A 13,670-nucleotide genomic window follows, 5' to 3' on the forward strand; every position below is an offset into this window, starting at 1 on the left:
GACGTGCAGTCAGGGTAGGCAAGGTAGACAGTGCCTACCCAAGAGTGAATTGATATTTTGATTTTTTTTTTAAAATTATAATATAATTATAAATTATTTATTTGTCCATTTCCGATAGCCTACAGTACCTACAAGTTTGAAAGTGTCAGCATTTTGTGCTTTTCATAGCCTAAATGACTAAACATCTGTATTTTCTGGTATGGCACAGTCTCACTCTGCTGTAATGCAGGAGGAGGCCACGTGATAATAACACAGAGAAGAACGGGATAAAACAATCCTTTATTCATTCTTTAATCCACCCTGTATAATGACCGTAACCTTCCTTAATGTGACTGAGTGACGTGTGTGTGTGTGTGTGTGTGTGTGTGCGTGTGTGTGTGTGTGTGTGTGTGTGTGTGTGTGTGTGTGTGTGTGTGGCTACGGTTTCAGTTTGGACCTCGGAGCGGAAGACAGATATGAACTAATCACCGGTAAAAAAGCCCAGTAAAACTCCGGAAAACAATCACCAGTAATAAATATTATCTCCCTGGTAAAAATAGAAGCTCTAATAACTGGTAAAATGATAAACTGATGATATTACAGCCTGTGAAGCAGTATGGGGACGCATTTACTCTGCCTCTGGGTCCTAGTGCCTGCCGGCGGTGATGCCTGTTCCGTTTACCGTGTTTACTGAGGTCCGTGTGTGTTTAATAAGTCCATGTGTGTCCGTGTGAAAGTCTGCATGTTTATGCCTCCGTCCATCCACTCTTTTAATTATATCCATGTCTTTTAAGGCTTTTATTAAATAGTGTCAGCTATAGTCCGGGACGCAAGTTGCACTAGAGCAGAATGACTCAAATAACTGTAAAGACGTCTTATATTAGTCTATTTTCTTTTTAAAGTGGTGTTTTTTGTGGCTTTAGACTCCAATTAAATTTATGTATATAATATGTTCCTTACAATATAAATAGGCTCACATTATAACTATTTTCTGTTTCCACTGTATCCAAAATAATAATAATATTTCTAAAGAAGAACTGTTGATTGATTTGTCACATGACTGTTCCAGTGTTTGTTTTATTTAGTTTCACATCTACCTGTAGCTCTTTGTTTTTTACACTGATGCCAACTTGTTTGTAGTTTTATTTCAGAAAGTTTCACTTTTACAGTTACAGCTGGAAACCTTTGTTAATTGAATATCCTAGTTATATTACAGCAACCAAATGAAACTATATCAACTAAGTGAATTAATAAAAATAACCTGTGTAAAGGCTTTTTCAAACTAAAAAAATATCTTGTGAACTCTGTGACCTGTTGACCTGCACAACTCAAAGAATCAGAATCGAGAATTGTTATTTCTTGGCAGAAATGCTTTTAAACACTTGCTGTACATTCAGTTGACATAAAAATCTCGTTTTCAAATATGTAGAATAATTGTGAATTTATCAGTAGCAGTAGAAGTTTTAATATTTTAGTTAATTTTTTGCAGGCACCTTTTTTGTTCATCAAATGTATTTAAAAGAAACTAAAATTAAAGAGAGAATGTTATGTAGCTGTCGAACCTTGTCATAATTGTATTCATTTATATATTTTTTTTAAATTGAAAAAATCTCACCACATTGGGTAGAGCTCGGCTCTGCATGCAATGTATAGTATCGACTGCTAGCATGTGGACTAGTGTTAATCATTATTTTAGCATCATGCATACACAGCTACACTGACATCTACAGACCAACTGCTTAAATAACCTCCTGTTAGCAGCAGTCAATCAAGGCAGCTCCATTAGCACAGGTAGCGCCAAGTACTTCCCCCAAAAATCAGGTAAGTTACACAGTCGTTCCCAACATACACTTCATACTATAATGTTACTAAAGTACCAAATAATATGTCTTTATAACCATGCTTACTTAAATAACAATTATAAATCAATTATTTAAACATAATTTTACCTCCCACCCCGCCTACTTGGTCTCGCCTAGTGACATCACTGGTGATTGCACCCAGGGGTATAAATACAGGAAATGATGAGCTCTGTTATCCTTTCGACCCTGAAGCACATGGTGGGCAAGGTAAGTAAGAAAGAACACAGTGCCATGAATGAATTAACTCTCAGTATAATAGTGTCTGTACAGCTTCATATCAGTGCTGTATAAGAAAGTAATCCACTGTTGATCAACTTTGCAGTGGAAGAATAGTGGTCAAGGAAGCTGGCTTGTAGTCAAAGGGTCAGTGGTTTGAATCCCTCCTACCCCTACTGCTCCTGTATTAACAATGGATAAAAACCTCTGATAAATGTTATTGTATCCATTGCTACAGTTTCTAATCATTTACATTCACAGTACTAAACTCTGCTCAGTATTAGTTTTTACAAACACCAATCTGGAAAAAAAGATACTTAAGTGATTGTTAGAATTGCTACCTGTAATTAACCTGGCTCCCTTGGCTGTCCTGAATCACTGCCAACAAGAACATTTGAGTTCATCTCCAGGACAACAAACAAAATGTGTACAATTTCTGTAACTTGCTCGATCATGTTGTCTTTTTTTCTTTTTCTTTTTGTTCCGCTTTTATGCTTTTTACCATCCATGTTTAATCAAAAAGGGTGGTAATGCTTTATGAATATCAGTAAACGTAATTTGCCATATTCAAATATGAAGGACTAACAAAAAACCCCCAATAAACAGAATAAATTAGTACGACTGCAGAGTGCTCTTTGTCACAAGAGGGGTTACATGACCCGAGTGCAGAGGGAAGAATAGGAAGAGATAGTTTCAAATCTAAAGTCTATTTTTTTTTTTTTTAGCTCAGATATTGCTAAATACAAAGCACAATATATATATGTATATATGTATGTATATGTATATGTATATGCGTGTCCACACTGTAGGACTTCAGAACTCATGACCATATCAGATTTTAAAACTGAGAAAAATTACACTTCCTTAACTGAGCTAGGACAGAAAGAGATAAAAATAAAGCTATTACCTGTTGTTTCACTTTGTTGTTCATTACCACCTCATAGACAGCGGCAATGATGCATTCTTTCACCGTTTCCGCATCGATAAATGACTGTTTATTTTTTTGTGTGAGTATCCATGCTACTCTGAGAGAAGCTATGGTTGCGTCTTCTGCAGTGTGCGAGTGCGGGAGAAGATTGCTGAGCTTCGTTGGTAGTTTAAAGCAAGTGCTTACAGTTGTGTCTGCCGAGCATCTGAACCCGGTGGATAGTCGTCGTCAAAGTTGGCGTTGGTCGTCTTCAAGTGCCGTCATACATTGTGTTCCTTATTTACTGAGCAGCTGTAACATATCAGGCAAATGGGATTTCCCTCCACATATGTTATGTTAACATACTTATCAGTCCAGTTTTTATTGAACTGTCTTTTTTCGGTGTCAACTTTCCAACGCTTTTCCTTAGAATGTGCCATGCCTGCTGTTTGTCTGAAGCGGCTTTCTATATGCGTCGTAAACAGCAGTGCCGCAAACTGTTGCAAAGTGCCGTGAAGTGTTGCAAAACCGCATGTATACAGTTTTCAGTGGACATTAAACAATTTATTCACTAACTATGGATAGATTGGCCCCGGGCCGGTTGAGCTTGAGGAAAGGGGCTGGTTTTGGCCCGCAGGCCGCCAGTTGAATATTGCTGGACGAGAGTGTGTTTAACTTAAAATTCAGAAGTGAAAGTTATTTTTTTGAGGTTGAAACCACTGTTGGAGAAACATTTGATGTTGACGTCAAAATAAAGATCATAAATTTGGTGTTTTCATGTTTTCCTTCTCTGGAGTGCTGAATACTGATGAGTCTGACCGATTTCTCAACTCTTTCCATGAGATGAGCTGCAGGTAGAACCGCTATCTTGTGAAATCCGTGTAGAGCGTCCCCTTTGGACGAGTAAAAGTGAACACTGTCCGTCTTTTAGTGGAGCCGTAGAGGATACCAGCAAAATTACATGTGGGCCTTTGTGAGATCACTGTGAATTATTTATGTGCTTCTTGATCTGTGCCCAGCTCATCTCCGCCTGGACGTGTTAGGGGTAACTGAGTCAGGCCTGGACATGGCTGCAGGCTGTTATTACACCATAGTACTCCTCAGGTAGCCATCACAGGCCTCGTTTCTCAAGATTTTGCGCAACGTGAAAAGTAATAAAGAGATGGGAAGGAAAAGGGTAAAAAAGTTACTTTTTAGCTACTACCAGAGGTGTAAAGAGTACTGTTATATCCTACTCAAGTAGAAAGACTGTTATTGATTGAAATTGCAAGTAAAAAGTAGCTCTAAGTAAAAGTTACAGTAACACTTTAAAATAAGGGTCCCTTAATTAACGTTAAGGCATTATTAAAAATTAACTAACGGTTTAATAATGTTATAAAAATTATTATAATGTCTTAGCAAACACACCTGCTAATGCGTTAATAAGCAGTTATATATTGTAATTATCTATCCTTATATAGCATTATAGTTAATACTATTATAATTATAATGTATTAGCTAGCATTAACTAACATACCAGTTAATGCATTAATAAGCTGTTAATGAATGATTAATGATTCAAACATTACTACATGTTAAAGTTCATAGCTGTTGAATTCATTGGTGTTATTTTATTTTTAAAAAAATTGTACATTTTGACAAACCTTTTATTTATACAGATTATATTATATTTTATAAATCAAGTTCCAATTATGGTAGATTTTATCTTTCTTTTTAAGTTTATACATGAGATGTTTCCTGTATGCAAGGGAACCGTAGCAAGGTGTAGAAATGTAACAAATTACTTCTTTAAAAACCTACGTCAGGCGGGTAGACACTGCGATTTTTTAATTTTTTTCAATCATTGTACTCAGCTCCAGCTCAAATTGTGCAACTCGGTTGCAGAGTCCGAATGTTTGCAGCTTATGATTCATGTTCTCACACTATACGGACTGACACAACCTGACTGCTCACACTGTGCGTTCATATACGACACATCGGGGTCTTGTTTCTGGAGATGCAACGTACAAATTAGGAGATGACGAAGAACCCTAAAGCGTTGCCATTAAAACAGAAGAAGAAGAACCAGGAGGTGGACAGTGTCGGCGTTATGGGGGGAGGGACAATCGCTGGCCTTGCCACCCCCCCCCACCCCCCCCCTCTTCTCGGGGAGAGCTCTTTATTACTCAAAGTCAAAAGATCTGATTGGCTATCACAACTGACTACACACACTGACAGCGTTGACGGAGCCTGCTCTGTTGAGTCACGTGATGTCACTTGCATTGCTGCATCGCCAGAGCCATATAAAGATATAGATATAGAGCGCTAAATTTAAATGGAGAGCAGGAAGTGAAGTAGCACGAGAATCTGCTGACTGAAATAATCAAAATGCCCATGCTTTGTGTAGTTTACGGCTGCTCCAGTCGTTCTAATCGAGAGCACTAGTCAGTGCGAAGCTTTCTTGTGCCCCCACAATTTTCTTAATGCCCCCCTATGTAATACTGGCTGGCGCAGACTCTGGATAGACACTCGCAAATTTCAGCAAAAAAAAACACGGCGGCAATGTGATGGACCAGGAGCGGGCTGGACAGACGTGGGCAGCACAGTCCGTCAATTCTACAGCGGTCCTACGGTGATCGCACATGCGCAGTGTGAGAGTTTGAGGTAAGCCGGTCCGTGGTACTGCTTTACGAGTGCGATAACCTCACGAGGAGCGACCGGGATTTCAAGCACGTTTGATTTTCTTACAACCATACGATTGCTGATCGGGAGCTGGTCGTGAGGTGTTAATCGCTTATACTACACGAGGCACGACACAATTTAGTCAAGACTCAGCCTGATCCCAAAAATAGACGCACAAGTCAAAAATTGGCACAAAATGGGTCATAAATTGCACAGTGTATGCCCGCTTTTAAGTACAAGTAAGATTACTGATTTAGAAATCTACTCAAAAACGTACAAATACCCATAAAATCAACTCAATTAACGTGGCTGCTAGTTAATGATTTGTTTCTGCTGTGTTTACCACCATCAGTCCAACATAATCATTTATACAGAGAAATTCAATTATTACTTCCAGCAAACCATTGCATTTCAGAGACCATTGGGCACCAGCTTCCCCTCCCTCTGACATTGACACAGATTCATTGTGGAAGTGATTGGATTGTTGGCTGTTGGTAAATTGGTTTTGCCGTGAGTCTCATGTCCTCGCAGCAGAACAGGATAACAGGCGCAGGGACACAAAGATGAGCAATGACGGCACCTGATAAAGACGTTGGATAAAGAGGAAGTCGTCCAGTTGAGAACAACATGTTATGTTTGTCTTTTCGAGACCTCAGCTAATCCGATTACTGTCTGCTGGGGATGTGGGATGTCTTTTGAGTTGGGTGCAATAACAGCGCTGCACATGTTCATGACTTAGGGCTTTGTTTGGGTGTATGAGCGATTTGGTTCCAGCTACGTTTGCTGTAAAGTATGAAAGTACCACTGTGGTATGTAAACCTCACACTGAGAATGACATTATCTGATTTTATCCTTGTCATAATGCAACAACGTTTGATATTATAACAAGGATGATGTCTCACTTTCATAATAATCAAAAAAGGACAAATACATGCAAATGACTAAATATCAGAGGTGAAAGTAACCGATTACAAGTCCTCGTGTTCCTTTAAGGGAGTTTTTTTGTAGGTACTTGTGCTTTTTTTGAGTATATTTGTAAATCAGTATTTTCATTTGAACTTAAACACCTTTTAAAACAAGTAAAATTAATTAGTTACATTTCTACACCCAACCATTACTGAATAAATTATTATTTTTTGTGATTATAATTTTTTTATTTACTCACATTGAACATAATCCATACGTTCTTAGTCGTGCAATTTCTGATCAACACCCATTCTTTGGTTAAGGTTGTGGTTTCTACTGATTATGTTGTTTCCCACGTGGCACATTTGGCATGGCACTGTTTTAAATAGTTCCTAAATATATTTAAAAATGAAGTAAAAATACTTTACGTTCTTCTACATGACTCCAAATCCCACAATGCAATGTGCAATACTTTTCTGACAATGTCAATAAGAGTATTTACAGTGGAGATTAAAATCTACTTTTCAAGTGGCAATTTGAACCTTTTACATGTTTTTTTTTTTTTGTTTGTTTGTTTTACAAGCAAATTATCATAAAGTTATTGATCTCCAGTGTTTGGAATAACAGCGTTTAAGATAACGGCGTTAGGTAAGGGTATTTTTTTCAGTAACGGTGTAATCTAACTAAATACTTTTTACGTCGTTAACGTTGCTGAACGTTAAATGTGCCGTGCGTTCTATGCATTGATTGAATAAACTGTGATCCGAAAGCACCCCTCACTTCATACCCAGCTGTAGTGTGGAGGTGGGTTAAAAACAAGGTGAGCGATTATGATTGGCTAAGGCGGCGTCATGTTTTATGGTAGCCAATCACAGCCAGTGTTTTTACACATGTGCCAGCACACGTGCCACACACACACACACTCACAACCACTACAGATTGGATGAATCAGCAGAGATGGTGAGCATGAAGCAGTCTGATGAAAAGTTGGCATTTTAAAGGTGGCGATACAAACACTACTTTAAGAATGTGCATGTGAAGTGTACATTATATCCAGGAGCGAAGACATTGTCGACATCCGTTGTAAGCAACTCAAATTTAATGAAGCACCTCACAACGGCACACATCTAAAAAAATCTGAATTCGCAAATAGTTACTTTCATTGGTAATGAGTTAGAGTAATTCAATTACTAACTCAGTTACTTTTTGGATCAAGTAGTGAGTAACTACTAATTACTTTTTTAAAGTAAAGTTCCCAACACTGTTGATCGATATTTTGTCTTTATCTGATAAAAATAAACCTACTATTATCTCCAGTAGTCTTAAGTTTGAATGTGTTTTATTGTTTTATCTGGCTTTTTTAACACTCTAATCAAGCGGTTCTGAACTGGTCTCACCCTGGGACCCACATTTAACCACTGTCATTAAATATAGATGTTTTAAAACATACAGTAAATCTATGTATTTTCCTGCGCAACATGCAAAAAAAAAAGTTTCTTTCAGAATAAAAAAAAAAGTCCAACATGAGAGACAATAAGTATTTTTTTTATTTTTGACCAGCTGTCTGTGACCCACCCAGTACAGGTCAGCAACCCACTTTTGGGTCCCGACTGACCAGTTGAGAATTGTTTCTAATCTATGCTAAAATGGAGCCTGGGCTTCATTTCACCATCATTTGCTGCAGCAGAAGAAAAAGTAAAGCTTTCTATTAGTTAGAAACTTTATGAGATAAATTCTTACATTGGCAGATATGTGAGAATAGAGCTGAACACCACGCTTGTGTCACCTCTAATTATAGAAAGGAAAGGGTGTTTCATTTGCACTGTTTTTCACATCTTTGCAGAGACAACTGTTGTCTCTGAAGACTCGTCATGATCTGTTTTTAAAATAGCATCACATGAGCTTTCAAACTACTACTGAAGCGTTTTTTCCGCTGCTGACAGCCTGTGATATTTATCACCTTTGGTAAAAATTTGCACAAGAACAAACGCAATTCATACCAGAATTTAATCTTATTATGTGCTTAAAAATCTTTAATAAATCAATAGTGTGGGCTACCATTGTGCAGGCAAAATGAAAAATGTCACTGTAGATCTCATTTACAACTGCATCTGACTGTGAACAAACTCACTTAGCTCTGGGAGGAAGTGATCAGACAAAGGGCAACAATAACCTATGGTGATTTGTGATATTTTAGAAAACACCTTTTGGGACCGCTGTATCCTTGCTCTATCCACTTACGATGGTGTTTGTTTGAATGAAGTGAAAACAATTGTTTCAACAGAATTGACCGCATTAGATCAAATGAGAAGTAGGTGAAAGTCGAGCATTAGTTAAGCACAAATTTCACCTTCCCCTTTAAGCTTGTTCATATAATATTAAACAAAACATCATCAATGATTGAATGAAAGAAGAGTCTCTAGTCAATCCTTTTCATTGCGTCTGTAACTATTACACTGTGATTTGTGAAACAAACATTCAGTTAACCTTGAACACGTTTGTGTCATTATGTAAATCAACACAACTGAAGGAACACTGTCATTTGTTCATTCAATTAATACATGCAGCATGCACAGCAAGTAAAGGCACGCTCACATTTCCCTTTGGAAGCCCCAGCCGACACTTTATTCAATTATTGCCAAAGAAACACTGGTGACAGGGAGTCGACTCTGAAATTGCTTGCTGTGATTCAGTGTGGCCCACATGACACATGTAAGATTGACGGTGTGATTTCTGACTGGGATCCAACAGACACTCCCTAAGAATTTTCTGACAGATTAGTTTACACTGTGTGGTGTTCTGGACTGTTTGTTCCTGTAGCGGGAATATCTCCAATTAGCAATGTAATGTATTAAAACCTAAATTCCTCCTTCCTGGTATATGGATAATAATTCTTTAATTGGAGAATGAGATTCTGTTGCAGTGTGTGCAGACAGGAGGCAAGCTATAGTTGTGACTCCAACAATTTGCTATTTTCAGCTTATTTCAAACCAAATGCTTCTTCTGCGGTACCCGACACATCTGCTGCACGAAACGCACCACAGGATTCGCAGGATCAAAAAATGTCCCCATTCGCCTCATACGCACGTCTGAAGCGAAGCCACGCCCACCAGTGACACATCCAACTTGGTGAGTTTCACTGCTGAAGCGAGGAGCTGCGCTCCTTTTTCTCCTCTCACAAACATAAACCACCAGTGAAAAAAGCCGGTGTGATTAGCGGTTAATGCTATCCTAGCTCAGTGCAGACTTTCAAAGACGAAAACTACACAGAGAACTTTTACCTGCTACTACCACCTCCTCGCTGGTTCTCCTCCACACCAAATCTTTTCTAGTCCAGTCCCAGTTATAAAGGCTGTGTCAAACAGCTCCAGGTGGTCACACACAGCTTCTACTCCATGGTTGAATGGGTGAACAGACCGGTGTCCGTGTTGACGGCCTGACATCATCATCAACAAAGACTCTGATTGGCTTTTGTCATGCTAAACTCTTGCGAATGTGTGGGTGTGCAGATATGCGTAAAATTGAGAGCGCGCTCGCACGGCCCGCGCTCTTGACGTGTGGATTGGACCGCACCGCCACACAGGAAAGATTTCACATCTGGGACATATCTATCCATTGACTTTGTATGTAATCTGGACGTACGGACATTTTGTGATGCATCCGGTGTGAACGCAGTATAAGACTTGAAAATTAATATTAAATTATGCATTGTAATGAAGCTCTATTCACGACTTAGCTATATATATTTTCTCACCTAGCTATAGATACATTTTGTCTTTCTTTGTCATCAGAATACAACTTTCTATAACTTGTAGCTATAGTGAAAGCGATGTCAAAGTAGATCAAAATCGTCACCTTATAATAGAGGTTTTAGGCCGCCATCTTGAAAAAGAAAAGCATTCAAATGGTCATGCATGACCAAAATATGCAACATTCACCAGATCAAATGTTATTCCTAATGTAAAAGTGAACGACGTGATCCAGCTCCTGATTGAAGATGATTTGTTTTGAAAGAAGGGAATTATTCACTTCACGGTGGAGGTGAGGGAAATGAGTGAAACAAAACGGAGCAAAGTTTGGACACATTTTAATGTCATGGACAATTAAAGAGCATTTGATATGATTACATAGGCTCCACAGACATAAGAACATCCATCAGACACATTATCTGGACCTAAAGCTGCACGATTAATCGATATAAAATCGAAATTGAATTATTTATTGAGGGGGATTTTTAAAAAGTCAAAATCCTAAAATCGATTTTCCGATTTAGGAGGGTAATCACAGCACTAGTTTCTCTTTCCGGGCTGTCTTTGGGATGCGCTCCTCCAGGCCGCCATAGTAATTAGCGCTACAACCTCTTGTTTTTTAAATGAGAATTTTGTGTGAAGTTCTTTTATGTGAGTTTTTTTTTTTTTTTTTTTAATTCAAGGTCCTCTTTTTTTTAATTCCAAGGGAGTAATTTTTGGTTTGGGCAGGTTGTTATTTTATCAATCTCACAGGTGAATTTAGCATTCTTTGTTAAAGCTTTGCAGTTGCACTTGGATTCCCAATCCAAAAAAAGTCAAAATCTAAAATCGAGTTTTCAAAGTAAAAAATCAGGATTTTATTTTGAGCTAAAATCGTGCAGCCTTAACTGGACCTTTGGATCATTGTAGCATTCAGTAAAGTATTGTAAACTACAAAACATCTGAGGAATCACTTATGAGCTAAAAAAGCTGGCTGTTATCGAAAAACTCTCACATGTTTGATTCTCAGTCTTTATAAGTGTTTTGATGACTGCAGACCTCTTGGCCAGGTCGTGCTTGTCAAGAGAGATTTTGATCTTAAAGGATATATATCTTGTAAATAAAAGTTTCTATTATGTACCTCTTTTAAAGTGGGTTATGGGAAACGTGTGTACAAAAGTGAGCACCAAGAAACAACCTGAGGTGCTGCGCTGAGCACCAGAGCAAAAAGGTTGTGCCCCACGTCTATAATGTGGGATTGCTGTGTAACACAACTTGAAGTTCTATACATAAGGCTGACATTACATTGTCATTATTATGACATGACGCCTGTCTTTAGCATGAATAGGGTGTAATGAAGGCTGTCATTAAGTGTCGTTCGTTACCCTAACCCAGTGGTTCCCAATCTTTTTTGTCCCGTGTTCCCCCTTTGCATTTTTGTAAAATGTTCCCCATAAGTACCCTGTCCATAATTTAATATAATTTAAAGGAAGCTATCCTAAACCTAATGTCTTGAACATTGGTTTCATACAGATTAATCTACAAATTCCAAAAAGTGGAATTCAGTTAAACTACAACTTTTGTGATTACTTCAATAGTAAGTAAATACAGTCGACTTTGTAAAATGTAGCTACAGTAATTATTGTCTCCTATTGTCAAAATGGCCTCTACAGCAAAAAATAATCATGTTTCAATAAATTACAAGAAAATACAATATATTATTAAGCGATAGTATTGTTGGTTTTTGGTGAGTTCATCCAAAAAAAAAATATCCTAAAAAGACACTTGAAACATTTCCCGATTATTTTTAAATTAATTGTTAAATCTTTCGAAAGTACCCCCTGCAATGTGCTCCTTTACCCCTAGGGGTACACATACCCCTATTTGGGAACCACTGCCCTAACCCTAACCATTTGTTGCCTTAACCCCTAACCCTCTAAACCATCATGCCATGTCATAAATTAGCGAAAGGTGATAATTTAGCGAATGACACTTAATGACAGCTTTCACGACACCTTATTTGTGCTAATGACAGATAATAATGTCAGTCTTATGTATAAAAGTTCAAATAAAGTATGACCGATTGTTGTTTAAGTCAACTCTCCCTTGCAGCTTTTTGTCGACCCCACTGTTTAACTTGTAATCCTAATTTTGTGTCTTCATTTGTTCTGATTATTCATTTCTGATCAGTCCATAGTTTGTTTACTCCTTCCTCACCATCTCAAATATTTCTTATTCTCCGCACTGAAGTGACAGACTATAAAAATATTGTGTCTCTCTCTAGTCGGCTTCCCTATCCATCTGCCTGTCAGTCACACTGCATTCTGACAGTTTTCTAACAAAGTTTACTAAGTAAAATTCCTACCCTGGCAGAGATATGTTGATTTGTTTGGGGACAAGTTAACTTTATGATCTCATTCCAGACTTTACAGAGTGAAATGTTTAGGAATAAACCAACAAGTCGAGTATAAGTGCAGATCTGTTTGATTGTTATGTTTTGCATGACTTCCATTGAAATACAATAAAATTTGAGGAGACACAACAAACAAAGCACGTCAGACTGTAATGAACTGACAACCCTGACGTCTAAAGGGCCCATGTTAAGCTAAATAGACTTTTCTGTGCTTTAAACATCATAAAGTGTTATTAGGGCTTCATACACATACCCAAAGTGTTTTTTTCAATGATTCCCTCAATCTTTAGTTAGAGGGTGATTTGCTCCTTTCTTATTGCAGGGTGAGCCCAAACACCTCGCTCCAATTTGCTGACGCGTTCCCACTTTGATGACGAATTTGACGATGCACTGAGATGGAGAAGCCGCGCCTCCAGAAAGCACTCTGCCCTGATTGACATGTAAACAAACACGCCCACAAAGGTGAGCATTTCAGCGTCCTTCATGCAGTTCTATGTATGTATTTTCTACAGTCTATGTATGTACCGGCGAACACCCCGCCCCCACGCTCTGTCTAGTGTTTATAAAGCAGCATGAGCTCGGCTACGGAGTGGGTGGGAGGAGGGAGGGCCGTCCTCTGGCCCTACGTCACCGTGCGGGGAGGAGGAAGTCAGAGTCTCGTCTATAGACACGCCCACTCATGAATATGCATAAGTAGGCTGCAAATCAGCCTGTTTGTGTAGAGTTGCTCAGAAAATGACTTTTCAGAGGCTAAAACTCTGGAAAACTGGTGAGTTTTGGAAAATAAACCTCAAATACTATGTTTTTGGGGTTCTTAGAACAAATGGAGATGAGTGAAAAATAGCATGATATGGGACTTTTAAAGTAACTCAGTGTATGTGTTTTTGTTTTCCCACTGAAAAATGTGCTTTAATACTGTAGAAGCTGTGGTTCCGTCTCACATTTTAAAGTCACAGGTAAAGAATAATGATGAGTTTCCCTCCAATCGTTTTTCAGTT

This window comes from Gouania willdenowi, chromosome 5, assembly GCF_900634775.1.
Source record: "Gouania willdenowi chromosome 5, fGouWil2.1, whole genome shotgun sequence".
In the NCBI taxonomy this organism is placed as follows: domain Eukaryota; kingdom Metazoa; phylum Chordata; class Actinopteri; order Blenniiformes; family Gobiesocidae; genus Gouania; species Gouania willdenowi.